The sequence below is a fragment of the Balaenoptera borealis genome, assembly GCF_965194805.1.
Source record: "Balaenoptera borealis genome assembly, chromosome: 15".
NCBI classification, from domain to species: domain Eukaryota; kingdom Metazoa; phylum Chordata; class Mammalia; order Artiodactyla; family Balaenopteridae; genus Balaenoptera; species Balaenoptera borealis.
In genome coordinates this window covers 91,610,986-91,626,604 of record NC_138871.1, presented here as the reverse complement: position 1 = coordinate 91,626,604, position 15,619 = coordinate 91,610,986, and positions in this window count along the sequence as shown.

The following is a 15,619-nucleotide window of genomic DNA, read 5'->3' as shown; positions in this document are numbered from 1 at the left end:
GTGTCCACTGGGGCTCACTTGTCAGCGGGTGAGCCGCTCTGCCCTGACGCCCGTGGACCGCAGCCTGGGTGGGCCTCCTGGCCCCTCAGCGCAGCCCTTCTGCACAGCTGCCCCCCCCCGGGGCCCGGCCCGTGCAGCAGGGCCATACGCACCCGGGGCCAGTATCACTCACTGCATGAATTGTCGCCGTAGACTGGTAAGGCTTTCTTGGTCAACTGTGGGAGCCTGTTAAAATTTCTGAGTGGGAAACCTAGAATACACGTGACCAGGGCCTAGTGAAGGTGCTCTTCTTGCTTTAGGACCTGTTAGAGTCAAATGAAAATATTCAGAAGGGGATGGAGAGAGGCTGAAAGAGCCGGTGCAAGTCAGAGAAGGAAATGCGGAGCCTGACGTTTCTAGTATCTGACTAATAAACAGCAATCCGATCATCTTCTCATTTCTCTTTTCTTTTTAATCTTCAAAACCGGTAATAAATTTAATCTTTTAAAAAAGTGAATGTACAATTATTTTTACAAAGTTTCAGAGTCACCGGTTATGAATTAAAAATAAAAGTCTCCGTAGCCATCCTAGGTGCCTGCGTTGCCTTTGGCGACTTCACCAGCTCCCAGGTTCCACCGCCCCCAGACCTGAGACACGGAAGATTATTGTCAGCTGAGCCTCTTCGGGAGAACAGCACCGCCAAGAGGGAAAGTCCGTCTGTAGAGGGTGGTGCGGGGGGCAGCCGGCTCCTGAAAGCGGGTGTTCATTTTTTCATAAGGCTCACGGTCAGAGCAATGGGAAGGTTAGCCAGCTCTGACAGACCTGCCTCCACCCTGGGAGGGTCAAAGGAAGCGCCATTCCTCCTCCAAGCTTGCAGAAACCTGCAATGGCAGCCTCGGGTGGACCCCAAGTCCCTTCCCTGACCCTGACCCCTGAGCTTGGGCCCAGCCAGGCCCTTATTTCTGAGAATGTAATTCGATCTATTCTATTGTTTTCAGTTTTGCTTACCGCCTCTGTCACTGTGTTGACACGCCCGGGCGAGTGTGCGTGTTTCACTGTGTGTGGACCTGGCACTTTCCACTTATATTCAGATTGGCTCATCCACAAAGGCTTGTGATAGGATAGGATTAAACAGAAAAATCAGGCACTATTAACTTCTTGTCTTCTCTGTTTCTTTCAAGAGCTCCTATTTTCTGTCGACCAACTTATCTCGACTGGGAGGAGTTTATAAATATTTCAAAGACATAAAATAGACCCCAGAGCACTCTCTGCAAGGCTTTCACAGAACTTATCATAACAGCCACGTGTGCCTCCTCTGAACCCCATGAAAAGAGATAAAGCAGCTCCCAGAGACGAATCTTCCTCAGTTTTAGCTCTTAACCATTCACTTCGCTCATTCTTAACCCCGGTGTTAAGAGCTGTTCTGAAAATAGTGTTCCCCTCTGCACCTGGCTTCTCTCTCCCGTTTGGAGATTTACTCGTTGACAAGAAGACCTTGACAGTCGTCACTGCTCCACCCGCCCCGGCCGTGGGATCTGGGGTGCATCCACCTTCTATCAGGCCGTGAAGCTGCAGTGGGCTTTCTTGTACCACCTCCTTCTCACTTGGTGACAGTTCCCTCGGGACAGGTTTGGGCACGCAGGCGGTGCCATGTGGCCATGTGGCTGTGTGGTCGGGGTTTCCGCCTGCTGAGACCACGACACCCTTAGCCTTCGGGCGGCTGGAGAGAGTGGCCTCAGGGGTGCAAGGCCGGGGCTCTGCCTGGCAAGGCTGTTTCTTTTGGACGCAGGATCCATGCAGACCCTGCCGTTCTCCATCAACGACAGTGTAAAACAGGTGCAGGAAGCATGACTGCAGGCTGTAACTTTACAAGCATCCTGGCTGGGTCTGAGGATACCTGTGTCTCCACTGGTTTGTCTCCAAGTGTCCGCTCAGATTTGTTCTAGCAGTTTCCCTGTCTCCAAGCAAGGTCTCCTCAGGTGTTTCCGTTCTTGCCAGTCTGACTGATGTGAGACGCGCCTCCCTGGAATTTACACATCCCTGATGGCTGGGTCACACTCAGCCACGATACCAAAGCCGTGTGGTTGTGTGTATTACGGTTACCTTCTCTCAGTCTCTGGTTTGTCTTTAAATGACAAGTCACTTTGCTTATTATGCCTTTGGCGTAAGTATTTAAGATCAATTTTACCCAGTCTTGTCCATAATTTCCTTAATCGATTGTTCTCTTTGGGTTCTTTTTAAGAAGTCTTCTTACTCAGATCATAAATATGCTCATCCATGTAATTCCAAAGCTTAAAATTGTTTTCCTTTCACTTGAACGCATTTTCTCTATGAAGAACTTATTTTCGTGTATGGTGTAGAGGAGAAGTAACTTCATTTTTCTCATGTTTAACCCACTGTCCCATTGTCAGTTCATCCATGAGTTTTATTTCTCTTCTGCTATAAATACAATATCCATACATGGGGACGTTCATGCCAAAGCTCTTCACTCTGTTCTGTTGAGTTTTGTTTTTCTCTTTAGTGTCTAGAACTTTGATATTTGGAAGGGATTTCCGGCTTCCCTTTCCTCCTTGGTGGTCAGCACTGATTTTCTATTCTTGACCATTGGTATGAATTAAACATTCACACTGTTATTGGGACTGGTATTGGGACGGGCAGAAGGTCTGCATCCCAAACACCAGAGCACAGATCCTCTCCTGAGGACAACCTACTCTCTCATTTAGCTCCTGGGGGTTTAGCCCCAGGGAGGTTAGTGAAATACTCAGTGTTATTCGTTCACCTCATGTGTTGAATATCTAGTATGTGCCATCTAATCCTGGAGATACAACAGTTGACAGAGGACACATTTATCTGTTCTTTCAACAAGTAATTACGTAGAGCTGATTTTTGTGCCAGGCACAGGTCAGGGATCTAAAACCTATGGCCAAGTCCAACATGACAGCTGGTTTTGTAGTAGAGATGTTTTGGAACACACTTGTGCCCATCATGTATTGTCTTGATGGAGGACGTGATCTAATGAGGGAAACAACAACCTCAGGACGATCCCACTCAATGGTAAAAGGCTTTTGGGGCCAGTGGGTGCGTTGGACAGAATTCCACACTTACTGAGACAGCTCACGATCAGGAATGGACATCCGTGTGCTGACTCCCTAAGTGTGCTTTATAGGGATTTTTTTCCCTCTTATTCTTGTAGTACCATAGCTTCTGTATTTCGGTTACCTGTATCTTTAGTTAATTTTTGGTGATTTTTTCTTTAATTTCAATTGAACGGAAACTCATTTCACAATTTTGAAAGCCCAGCATAAATTCAGAATGCATTTTAAAAGACATCTCAATCAGTTGAGGAATGTTAGTTTACTCAGTAAATGTAACTGGGATAATTGTACTTCAGTTTGCGGAGGTGACCCCAAGACCACCTGGGATGGCCCAGTAGAAGGACCACGGGACTTAGGGAGCTCAGGACTGTGAAAGGACAGAGATTAAATTCAGCAGAGGGAGTAGGTCCAGGACCAAGCAGGGGGACCAGGCAGGAGCTTCCAGGCGCCCCTCCCGTGGAACCGCGGGAATGCTGGGTTCTCCCAGCCACGTGGATGGGGCGTGATGTGCTGTCCGCGTGGAGCCGGCCCAGCCTGGGGTCGGGAACGTGGGGTCACGCGGGGCAGGCCATGCCCAGGGCATTAAACTCAGCTACCGGGACACCAGCCCACAGGCAAAACGCAGTCCCCGTAAACCAGGTTAACAGGAACTTTCTGATTGAACTGGTACTACGTGTGCCAAGGGTCAGTCCCGAGACAGACCTCTGGGGAGAGCGTGCGGGGTCTGAGCAACCCCAGACTACAAGGTTCGGGGGGAAAATAAAGTAGTATCCCTGTTTTCACCCTTTCACAACAATAACTTGAAAATGACTAAAACTCTAAATGGAAAACCAGAGTATAACTATTAAAGTTCTACTAAATACAGAATGACATTTTAAAGGTGTAAAGTGATTATGGCTCCTCTGAATACGAAATCAAACCAAGTAAGTCATTAAGAAATATACCACATCGCTGAAAAAAATTAAAACTTTGATAGAGATGAGAAACAAAGAGATTTGTAGAAAATATTCTTAAAATATATAACAGAAGAACATGAAAATAGTGAATTTCAAAACGTACCTTGAGACGTCACAAATCAGTCAATAAACGATCAGCCCAAGCAGCAGGCAGCAGACAGAGCAACGCCTCCCGGAGGAGGGCACCCTACGCGCAACAGTGGCTCTGCTTACAGATGCGCCTACAGGGCTGACCCCAAGAGGGTTATCAGGGCAGGTCCAGAGCAACCACACAAGTCCATAGGCACAGAGAGCCTTCCCTGGGTCTGCGAGAGAGCGATCATGACAGAGGAGGAAGGGCCCCTGCAGGGAGAAGGAAGAGGGAAGACGTGTCCACAGAACAGGGATGTGGTCCCGCTGGAGGCTCAACCCTTGCCTGATGCCCAGCAAGGAAGCAGCTGCAAATACCTGAGTTCCGCGAACAATCCATGAGCCAGGAAACCTGATCAGTCGTCCCCGAACCCCAGTGAGACCCAGCTCAGCCTCTGACCTACAGGGCTGCAGAAGGTAAACGGGTGATGCTAAAGCCACTACGGTTTCGGTAGTTTTGGCAACAAGAGAAAACTAACTTTCTAACACACAGAAGAAATAAAAGTGAGCTTATAAACACCTGAAAAGTCACTCAATTTTATCTGAGGTCCTGCAATTCCAAATTAAAACCATACTGAGCTATGATTTTCCCCACATTGGTTAAGAAAAAATAGAAGAGTGACAAACACAGCTTTGACCAGGACGAGAAGAAATCTGAAACTTAAGCACTGTTTATGGGAATTTAATATGGTACCAATGCTTAAAAGGTCAAGGTGGAATTGTCCATCAAAATTTAAATCCCGCACAACTAGAGAGAAGACCATGCTGCAACGAAGAGCCCACGTGCCGCAACTAAGACCCGACACAGCCAAAAAATAAATAAATAAATAATAAATCTTTAAAAAATTTTGAAATCCCACACATAATCTGACTCAATAATTCTACTTTTATAAATTCATCAGGCAAATATATTCCTGTAATTTTGAAGCTATGTATACATAAGGCTGTTTCATGTTATCATTACTAATAGCAAATTTTTAGGAAAAGAACTGTTATAAACTGGTGATATGTTGGCAAAATTGTGTAACAATATACAATGAAAAAGATTTAACACTCTGAAAGTGTGTTAAAGAGCTGTATGCGCTGAATAAGAAGTTTCTTGTGAGAAGTGAAGAAAAAAAAAAAAGCAATGAAAAACGTAGAAGCAACACACCCAAGACGATGTGTGACGTGATTCCACTATTTAATGACGCATTTGCACACAAGGCACTGTCTCCAAGGGCTTTCGTCGGAGTCCTTGGTAAGACTAGATAAGGAACCAAGAAACACCCGCCCCCTGCACGTTGCAAGTTCCAGGAGGCCAGGTGGGTCCCAGGGCCCGGGACGTCTGACTTCTGCTTACTCCAGGCTGTGGGCACCCCTGGATGATCTCATCAACTGTAAGAAATACCTGTGGTTTTGCAACTGGAAAGCACAGGGTTGGGAATTTCTACCCCTAGAAAAAGGTGTACCTTTGCAATAGAAAAATAGGATATTATAAATATTAAAACTATAGATACGCTATAATTTTTATTCTAGAAAAAGAGCTTCTTATCTAAATCCATAGTAACTTTTAATGTAAAATAGTCCCTAATGTTTTGGTACACTTGAGATATGTTATTTAATCAAAATATTAATTACGAATTAGCTGATGTTAGTTATTCATCTAAAGAATATTATATTCTGTGACTTTAAATAAAGCAAGATACAGAAGAAATATTTATGAAAAGTACTACCCTTAATTTAAATAGTAAATAAAAGAAAATCTCCATTTTAAAGGGCATATATTTTGGTAATTAAAAACATATATATATATTTGAACACTCTTTCCTAAGTATTTTATTTTTATGACACCTCTGGAAAGATACTCTTTTCCAACAGCACATAGAATTAATGAGAGATAATAAATTTAAAGTGCATTATTGCTAACTGTGGTATGTGTTTCTCTTTATCTTTCTCACCTCTCTTGGAACATTCTTTATTTTAGTCTGTAAGTTTTCTCTTACCTTCCCTTTTTTTGTTGCTGCAGCTGTTGTTTTAGAGTCACAAGTAAACACGCTGAGCGTAAGAAATACGACAGCACGTGTCATTTACACGAAGCGCTTTGTGACTTCAACTTTTTATTACTTTCTGTTTCCTTGAAAATTTTTCTCATAGAAACTCACAGGATATTCTTAGGAGAGGTCTGGAAAGTCAGAATCCTCCTGGGTACATTCATATCTCTTTCTGCTTCTACTAGAAATAACTTCAATTTGAAGTAGATTATTTGCTTTCACAACCCTGCAATTTTTGTCTTGGAGCTAACAGTCTTCAGGGCGTGAAGAAATGTTGAACTTAATGGTTAAGTCAAGGACCTTGGTAAACACAGAGTGAAGAATGATTTCATTAAAATCTGTTAATATGAAGGCTTCACAAGGAGTTCCCTATTAATACTTGTCTTTGTCTTTGGGTTACTCTGCTTTCTTTCTGTTCAGTTTGTTTCCAATTCATTTTTACAGTTCGTAATAAAGAGTAAGTAGCAAAATGGATCAGCAAAATGTAAACTGTGGTACATGTGAATTAAAGTGAAAAGGAAGAGACGGCCAAGCAAACTTTAGAAGATGGGGTCCCCTGTGAGGAGAAGGAGGTCTGTAATTTGACCGGACGTGAATATTCAGGGGTGTTGGTAACATTCAGTGTCTGACAGTGTAGACAGAGGAGAGGCAATTTCCTTGTTTGTTAACGAAGCGGGTTTACCTGGTAGAGCGTGTACACTGTATAGGCGTGTAAGATGCAGCTGTAAGAGGATAAGCCTGGTCATGCTGTGAAAATGACAGATAATTTCATTATACACATATTTTATTTGGGGCACACAGGTGTTCAATAAATGTGTGGAAGTGATTAATAGAATTTCCGAGTCTTGGCTTTTACTGTGACTATGAACTTTTAAGATCTGGATGATTAATATCATTTTCATAACAATTAAATTATCTCCTGTAGTTAAATTGACAGTATTTTTCCTCTGTGTTTGTCTGATATATACGTGTAATTAAAATATGATAGTCCGGACCTCAAATACCCAGAACACTGCAAAAATGAAATTGTGTCTCATGCATTTGAGCTGATTAGTTGAGAACATTAATTAGCTTAAATCAAAGGCACATGAAACGATTCATCAGCTCACCTCATGCCTCGGTGCATCAATCGTTCATTTCAATGGTCTCTGTACTGGCAGCGGCGATGGCTCTGGGCTCCAGAGAGTCAGGAAGCCACAGGAGGGGACACGGGTGTCCACAGGCTCTGCCCACGTGGGTCCCGTTTCACAGGCAGAAACTCACACAGGCCGTCGGAGGAGGGCGCTGTACGGTATTTCTATTAGAAAGATGGTTCTAATTTCTCTGACTTTGTGACATTTTGTCACTATTCCCAAAGCAGTATTGTTATAAATTAGAAACTAAAGGGACACCATCTGATCCAGGTCATTGTTTTCACTGACTCACCAAAGTCCCAGCAGATTTCAGAGCTGGTCACGCCCAGAGGCAGGAAAGAAGCAAACTTCCTGGATGTGGTGTCCACCCCGTGCAGTAACCCACAGCTTGTGCATGTGTCGCCTCTGTTTTCGTGCATGTCTGTTACATGTGTTGGATGTAAATCATACGTTCATATCATCTTCTTTGAAATAGCCGGCTGCAAGAGCGCTGAGAACTACGGCTGGGTGAGTGCTTTGTGCACAAGATGACGCCGGGTGGGGGGGAATGTTTCACCTGAAATTCCTCACGAGGGACATAATCACAGTGGTTATTTGTGATCCTTCCCCAAGTTTTATTTTCATGGAGCTTTTTTATGTACTTATATGCACGGCAACGAGGCATGTTTTAGTAAAAATTGAGTCATAAGCATTTTTCCATCTTGTCTTACAAACTTATAATTAAACCTTTTAATGGCTGTACATCCATTTGATGGTTGTACCAGCGACATTTCAATGGGAATTCTCATCTGCGTGGTTGTTTACATTCTTACTAATTATTTCCCTTTGTTAAGACCTCATAGATAGGATGACAGTTCAAAACTCACTAACATTTTCCCTCCCTTTTGCATGTAATGCCAAACTCAAAATTTTATCTTGGGTGGGAACACAGATGCAGAAAAAACTGACAATATAAATGAATGGCTGCTAGCCAGTAAGGGAGGGAACTAGTGCACAGTCGCCTCTTCTGGATAATAGTGAATTTGTTCACACACAGCGCACACAAACCTCAAACTGTCCAGAATGTCTAACCTTCTCACGCCCCTCGCCACTCCACGCTCTAACTTCAGAAAGCTGCCACTTCTTAGAAGTGTCACTTTTCTGTCTCAGGCCTTTGGAAACGCTTCCTCTTTCCTCTGCCTGGAATGTGTTTGTTTTTTTCTCACTGCTTCACGTTCACACGCGTCACAGTCACTGCTTCCTCTGGGAACCGCCCTGGTGACCCAACTTCCACCCAATTCCTCTTTGCTCTCCTGACCTCTGCCCTTTGGCAGGCTCCCGGAGACCCCACCCTACGTGGTGACGTGCTCCCCGTCGTGTGTCACCGGAGCACGGTAGGTCCTTGTGGATGCGCACGGGGCCAGCGTCCCTCCATGCGGCTCAGCCGGGGTGACCGGTGACCAGCCTTGGGGAGCAGACGCCACATGCTCCTCAGGCAGGCCTGCTTTCAGACTTGCCCTCAAGTTCCCTGTGCCCTGTGCATGGAATAAGGTCAAGTCTCAGCAAAGAAGAGCCAGGACCCTGCCCCCTCTTGGGGCTTCTTCTCTGGGGACCATGCGGCCTCCCCAGGGGCCCCACTTGCCACCCAAATTCAAGGCATGAAAGTTTTGTAAAAGTTCAAACAACCAGTCTCTTGGAGCCGCCCTGGTGGGATGCCTGGATGTGGTACCCGAGCCGGCTGGGCCTCCCAAAACCAAGCCCCACACGCCGGGGGCTGGGACCCAGAAGTTCTTCTATGGTCTCAGTGCTGGGGGCTGTGAGCCTGAGGTCAAGGTGAGCCCTAGGGAATAAGGGCCTCCTCCCCACCCGAAGGAGGCTGCCAGGACGGGGTGACCAGAGGAGAAATCTGGACAGAAGTCTGTTCTACCCAGAGAGGAAAGCTGATGAGTGGCTGGTCAGAGAGGCTGGTTTAGTAGAGATGGGATGAACTGAGGCAGTGAGCGGGGTGAAGGGTAAAGTCAGGAGACTCTTACAGGGACACAGAAGATGCAGAGACGCTTCCAGAACGGCTGGGTCAGGATCACAGGGAGTGCTGACCCAGGAGGTTAAGGTTTTGGAGAAGCGTGGGTCACACTTGCATCTCCCCGGAGCAGGGCCCCTCCCGTGTCTGTCAGCATCACCAGCCCTGCAAAGTGGAAAAACGTGGTCTCCGTGGTGTGACAGGGTCAGGGTGGGTCTCCCTCAGGTGTCAGAAGCTCAGGCTGACGCATCGCGGCCCCTTGTCACCAGTGCCCGAGCTCTGAACTCTCAGGAGAGGCCGCTGTCCTTCCAGGTTCCGAGACTGGGCTTTGGGTGACAAGAAGGAAGGAAGGTGACTTACTGGCCACACCTGTGTCTTGAAGTGAGCAGGGCTGTGTCTCCTGGAAGCCACATCGGCTCCTTCCCCTGGACGTGCAGCCCAGGCCTGGGGGGCAGACAGCCATCAGCCTCAGGCTCACTCTCTCCGTCTCTGTCTCTGTCTCTGTCTCTGCCTGTCTCTGTATCTCTGTGCCAAAGCGGATCCAGGGCCAAGGGTGGGTGGACGGGCCTCACGCCACCTGCTTCGGGCCAAACAGATCGTAGCCAGAAAAGTTACAGGCCACGAAGCAGATGGTAACCAGGTGTATGTACTTGGGGGGCACAGGGAAGAATTGGGGCGTTCGTGCCACAGACAAGGAGGAGAGCAGAGTGCGTGGCTGGGAACTGGCCTCAGGCCTGGGGCGCCGAGGACTCAGCACCCGCCGACTAAGGCACAGCGGAGCCGGGGCCGCCCGGGCACACCTGCCGGTCAGCCCCCTCCGCCGGCGTCCCAGGCGTCAGCAGGGCTTGGACACGCATCTGAGGGGCCCCCCTCCGAAAGACCTGTGGCTCCTGCTGTCTCCCCGCTTCCCCCCGCCCCACCTGGAGCCTTGAAGGAGCAGGGGGCGTGGAGGCAGTGAGCATCTCGGCCCCGGGCTTTTGTGTCTCTCTGTGCCGAGGCCGGTTCCGGATGAGGAATGCTGCCTGAACAGAGGTGCCCACACCTGCTCTGCTCCCGAAAGGACAGACAGTGGCTCCGTGGTGGGTTCATTCCGACGCCGCTTCCCAGAGCTCTTCCCCTAATGTTCACGAAGTGCAGAAAAGGGCTCTTCTTCTTTCGTTTGAATGCAGATTTTTCCTATTGAGAATTAGCAGCTGGATAGTTTTAATAAACAATTTCCAGGTTGATTGTCAATGAAGTGTTATTGAATCCAACAGCTGTGTGTTTGTGGGGTTTTTTTTTTCCCAAAAGCAATGTTTCCTAGGAGCAGAAACAGTACAAATGTGCACCATCTTTGCTGCTCTTTCATCGGCATCAGTGCCCAAAATAGCTAATCAGTATCTGAATTATACAGAGATTTTATGTTTTCTTTATGAATGGAAGCACTTAGCCTAAGAGACTGAAAGTGGAAAATTTGGGTCACATTGAGGTTTTGGCCTCAAAGAAGATGGGGGCGAGGGGTGACACGTGCACACATGTCACAAAGAGACACCTTCGGACAAGTGACCCCACAGGAGTCGTGCCGTCCCGTCCACTCGAAAAGGCTCCGTGGTCCTGGGGAGAAGCACGGGGAGGGCTGTGCCCCCTTCCCCGTCCCCTCACTGAACCCCGCGACTGCAGGCTGGCTGCAAACTCAGAGCGGTGAGGGTAGACGGAAGGGTCTTCGCCCGTGACACGGGGGCGTCCCGGCGGCGGCGAAGGGGGTGGAGGCAGAGGCTCCCCAGCCAGGGCTCTAGGGCCCCCTATTCTGTAGCCACGAAGGCTTCAAACATAAAGCATTTTGGTGCTTTCTGAGCTTTCTCTCATCTTTCCTCCACCCGGGCCTGCAGCTCTGGCCCTTGCCCTCCGTCTGGGCCTCCAGCGCCCCGGCTCACCTTGAGAAGGCGGAAGGCCCGTTCTCTTCCCACACGTGGTCCCTGTTAAGAGGGATCGGTGACTCCCGCGGCACAGCCGGCTGAGCTCCCGCAGGGCGGATGCGCGCCTCTGGGCGCAGTTCACTTTGCTCCTGTCTGCAGAGTCAGGCCCGTGGTGCAAAGCGTGTCTGAACTGCTACCCGGCGCCTGGAAGTCTCGCGCAGGCTCGGTGGCACACCGGGCTCCAGGTGGGTGACAGGTAGCGGGCCCCCCGGGGCGTCTCGGAGACCCCTGGGCGCGCACCCTGGCGACGAGCGTGCCGCACCTGCGCCCAGACGCGCTCCTCCTCCCGCCTCCTGCGCCAGCGGGGATGCTTCCAGAACCCCGCGCCGGCGGCAGGGCAGGACCGGGGCGTCTTCCGGGTTCCTCCCTCCTCCGCTCAGGAAACGCAGGTTCCCGGGCTCCTTCTCCCCGGTGTCTGGGCATCGTTTCCTCACCCAGCGTCCCGAGCTCTGTCCTCAGGTGTGGACGGCCCTGGGCTCCAAACAGCTCCTGCGGCCTTGCTTCCTGCGCCTCTGACCAGGGACACGCGCTCCTCCCAGGAACAGCCGTCCCGGCCGCGACCCTGCGCCCGGGTCACCGGCGCAGCGCTTCCCCGCCGCACCGCGGGCCGCGCGGCCGGCTCGGCTCCCTCCTGGGAGACTCAGGCCGGACGTCCGGCTCCTCTGCGAGGCCGGCGGCAGGGCCGGTGCTGAGTGCCGCCCGGCCGGCGAGCGGTGCCGCGGTCCTCGGAGCGTCCGGGGATGCTCCGAAGATCCACTCCAGCTCGCGTGGAGGCCCGAGTCTGGGCTTGAAGATCTGGACCCTGGATCTGGATCTGGACTCACGAACGGCTGACGCCCTGGCCCCAGCGCCTTCTGTTCCCTCGGCCTCGGGGCCCTTGTCTGTTTGTTCCCCCCGAGGGCCGGCTGCGGCCCCCCTCACACCTAACCAGGGCTTCCTGGGCACCGGGAGCCCCTCTCCTGGGCTGACAGACAAGCAGGCTCGCTGTCCGGAGCCTTGCGGGCCCAACTTCGCCCACCGTCACCCAGGCAGACGGCTGAGGGCCCCAGCCCCTGAAAAGACGCCGATGGGTCTGTGAACGCCCCCACTTGGCTCTTTCACTTTTTACTTACAGGCCAACTTCCCGAGAGACACACGTGCACGTGGGCGGGACAGGACACACGTCTCAGCGTGAAAAGCACAGCGTTCCAGACCTGCTCGCTCCTCCCCCCAGGAAGAGTCCGCCCTGAGGTTGGAGGTCGGGGGGCTTTGCCATAGTTTAGAGGAAAGATCACCACGTGTCTGAGGTCTAATCTGAACACAGTTTAGGAATAAGCTGTGTTTTCTGCTAAAACTCCTTCCTGGAATCATCTGCCTACATTAAAACCAATTAACAGACAGCACAAGAACAATCAAAACAAACCAGTTTGCATATTCCGGAATCCTAATAAGCCTCCTGTTCTCTACGATTCTTAAGTAATCACAGCCTAATCACAGCCGATTTGGTGCGGTCTCCACGACGGGGTTTACTTTATCACGACGCACCCTCCTGCCCTCCCCACTGCCCTCCGACCGGTCCTACCTCCTTCCGGTCAACACCGGTCCCCTCGACAGGGAAGACAATAGCACAGTAAGTGCTTATGATTCTGTTTTCTAATCCATCAGCATCATGCCATTGACTGCAAAACAAAAAACAGTCCTAGATATACTTTGTTTTTTTTTTTTTCAATCTGATCTAAATGTAACTAAACGGAAAAGAAAGAGAGAGAGAAGAAATTGGATTTAATGTTGTTATTTCTGGCAGCCTGAGCCCAAGTGAGTTTGTAAACATCTGGGGCTCCTGACAGCTCAAAACACTCTCCCATGTGTCCTGTTGTTTGTCTTTCCTTCAACCTGCTGTGCGCTTTCATGCGAGTCCTCGAGAAGGATGGCGTGACCGCTCTGGTGTCCTTGAGTGGTTTCCCCTTCCTGAGCCATCAGACGCTGCTGCATCTAAAAATCCAAATCCCTACCTTACGTGCTTTCTAATGTTCCTGAGACGCCCTCTCTCAGAATCACAGGTAACTTACATCTACCTCGCCTCTTATTTTCAAGCAAACACACAAACTTCCCAAGGTCAGGAGTGTCATTTGTGATCAGGGGGCTCTTTCTGATCTACAGACACAGCTCTATGATAATGTCGACTCCCTGGGAACTTTCAGTGGTCTGTCCTTTGGATGCTGGAGTGTGCTTTCCTGCACAGCTGTGGCCACATGTACAATCATTACGGGAAAGAATTACATGGGAGAAATCAAGCCCTCGATGTCTTCCCACCCCTTCTGTTCCCTAGGAGGATCCACTTGTTAACGTCTTGGCATGTGACTCACTTTCCCAGTAGTTTCAGGGCAGGCACCACGTTTATCAGTAACGGTAAAATCCGTAAATAAACGATCACTACAGTTAGTGCCTGCTTCCTGCATTCCAGACACTCTTCTAAAATGTCCACAGTTTATCTTGTCTAATGCTCACAGCGCCCTATGAGGTAGCTGTGACTCTGCTTCCACTTTATCTGTGAGGAAACTGAGGCACAAAAGGAGAAGATTTCGCAAGGTCTCACTGGTGCCCGTGGCCCAGAGGCATTTCCACCCCATCCCTGCTCTGAGCCACTGACAGAGTCAGGGCAGAAGCCGATGGTACTCGTAGAGCCTCCTCTGCCCCGGCAGCCCCGGGCAGGTGTCCCGTGTCCGCACCCACTGGCCCGGAGGTCTGGTGGGAAGAACGTAGCAGGGCGGGCTGGCGGGTGTGGCCTGGGGACCCCGAGCAGCTGGGGTGCACCGCGGAAGCTCCCGTGAGCAGGTAACGATCCCACCCCACCCTTCTCACGGCTACGCAGGCTTTTCCAGGCGCAGCTCCAGTGAAAATACCTGAATTGATGAAGAAAGCCTTGAACGGATCGAGTTTAACATGAATTAATAAAGAACAGTGTGCCAGCCAGCAGAAGGAAGGTGTGAAATAGTAATTATATTCAGTTTCAGAAAAACGAAGACAGAATTTTTGCACCTCGAGGCAATGACCTGAAAACTTCACACCTGCTCTGTCTTGACAACACACACACACAGGCTTTTATATCCACCTGCACACCTGCCTGATACACACACAGATGCACGTGTGTGTGTGTGTGTGTGTGTGTGTATGTTACAGGACCAGAAAAGTGAATCAATCAAAGCCAACTGTAATGAGCAAGGTGCTTGACGCCTCCTGTCCCAGGAGCCTGAGCTCAGCTCCTTTGCCCCTCCCCCCATCCCTGCGGCCGCACCTCTGACATCTGTCACCACAGGGTAGTTCTTGAACATTATAAGGACCGCCTGCCCCTGAAAGTCTACTTGGGAGACAGAAACCAGGCAAGTCATTTAAGAGAGACAATTTAAAACAAAAACTGTTTAGCCAAGCACTGGAGACCTGGAAAGGTCACAAGACCACCCCAGGCGTCGGAGTAGCGATTGGGGGCGGGAGGGTCGAGAGCTGGTCTGTGGCCGGCAGGGCATCGGGAGCAAGGAGGCGGGCCGGGAGCCAGGTCCACCCCCCGGAGGCCCGCACTGCTCGGGGTGCCTTCAGTGGCCAGCCCCGGGGCGCGTGCAGACCGCAGGCGCATGCCTGGTCTATGTGCTCACCCAGGCGTGCACCCGCAGCCAGATTGATTTCCGCGTTAATCTGCAGACACACTAAAGTAAACACGGCGCATCTGGTGCACCGCGATCCATCCAGCAGTTCCCCGGGCTCCTCTGTACGTTCCTTCTCCGGCAGTAAGACCGTCTCTCCCGGTTTATAGCACGTGTCCTATTTGGTGAACTCAGGTTCAAAGGCGCAGTGGCTCCAGAACCGCCAGCCTTACCCTCTGCGAGGCAAGCTCAGCGACAGGAAGGCAGTGCTCTTTGCTCCTGGCCTCACAGTGTCTTGCTAAAACTCGGTTCTCCAGAGTTGCTCGGGTTGGAACATTTCCCTCCTTCAGTGAGGTGTGTCACCACCTGTGACTCGGTTACATTCATCGTCCTGCTCTGCGTTCCATCCTGGGATCCCAGCATATTGGTTGATTTTTTTCTAAATTTGTGTACGTGAAAATTCACTTTGCGGTGTTTGGTTACATGCTGAGGGTCACGTATGCACCACCAGAGCCCCTTGTGGAGAAGTTCTGCCATCAAAATGATCCTGCAGTCTGCCCTCTCCAGCCCAGCCTTACCCTCCCCCAGCCCCTGACAACCAGGGATGTTTCCCACCCTGGTCCCTTTGCCTTTCTCAGAGCGCCATCTATTCACACAATGTGTAGCCTCTGGACTGGCTTTTCTCACTTAGCAAAATGCAATTAAAGTTTATCCATGCTGTTG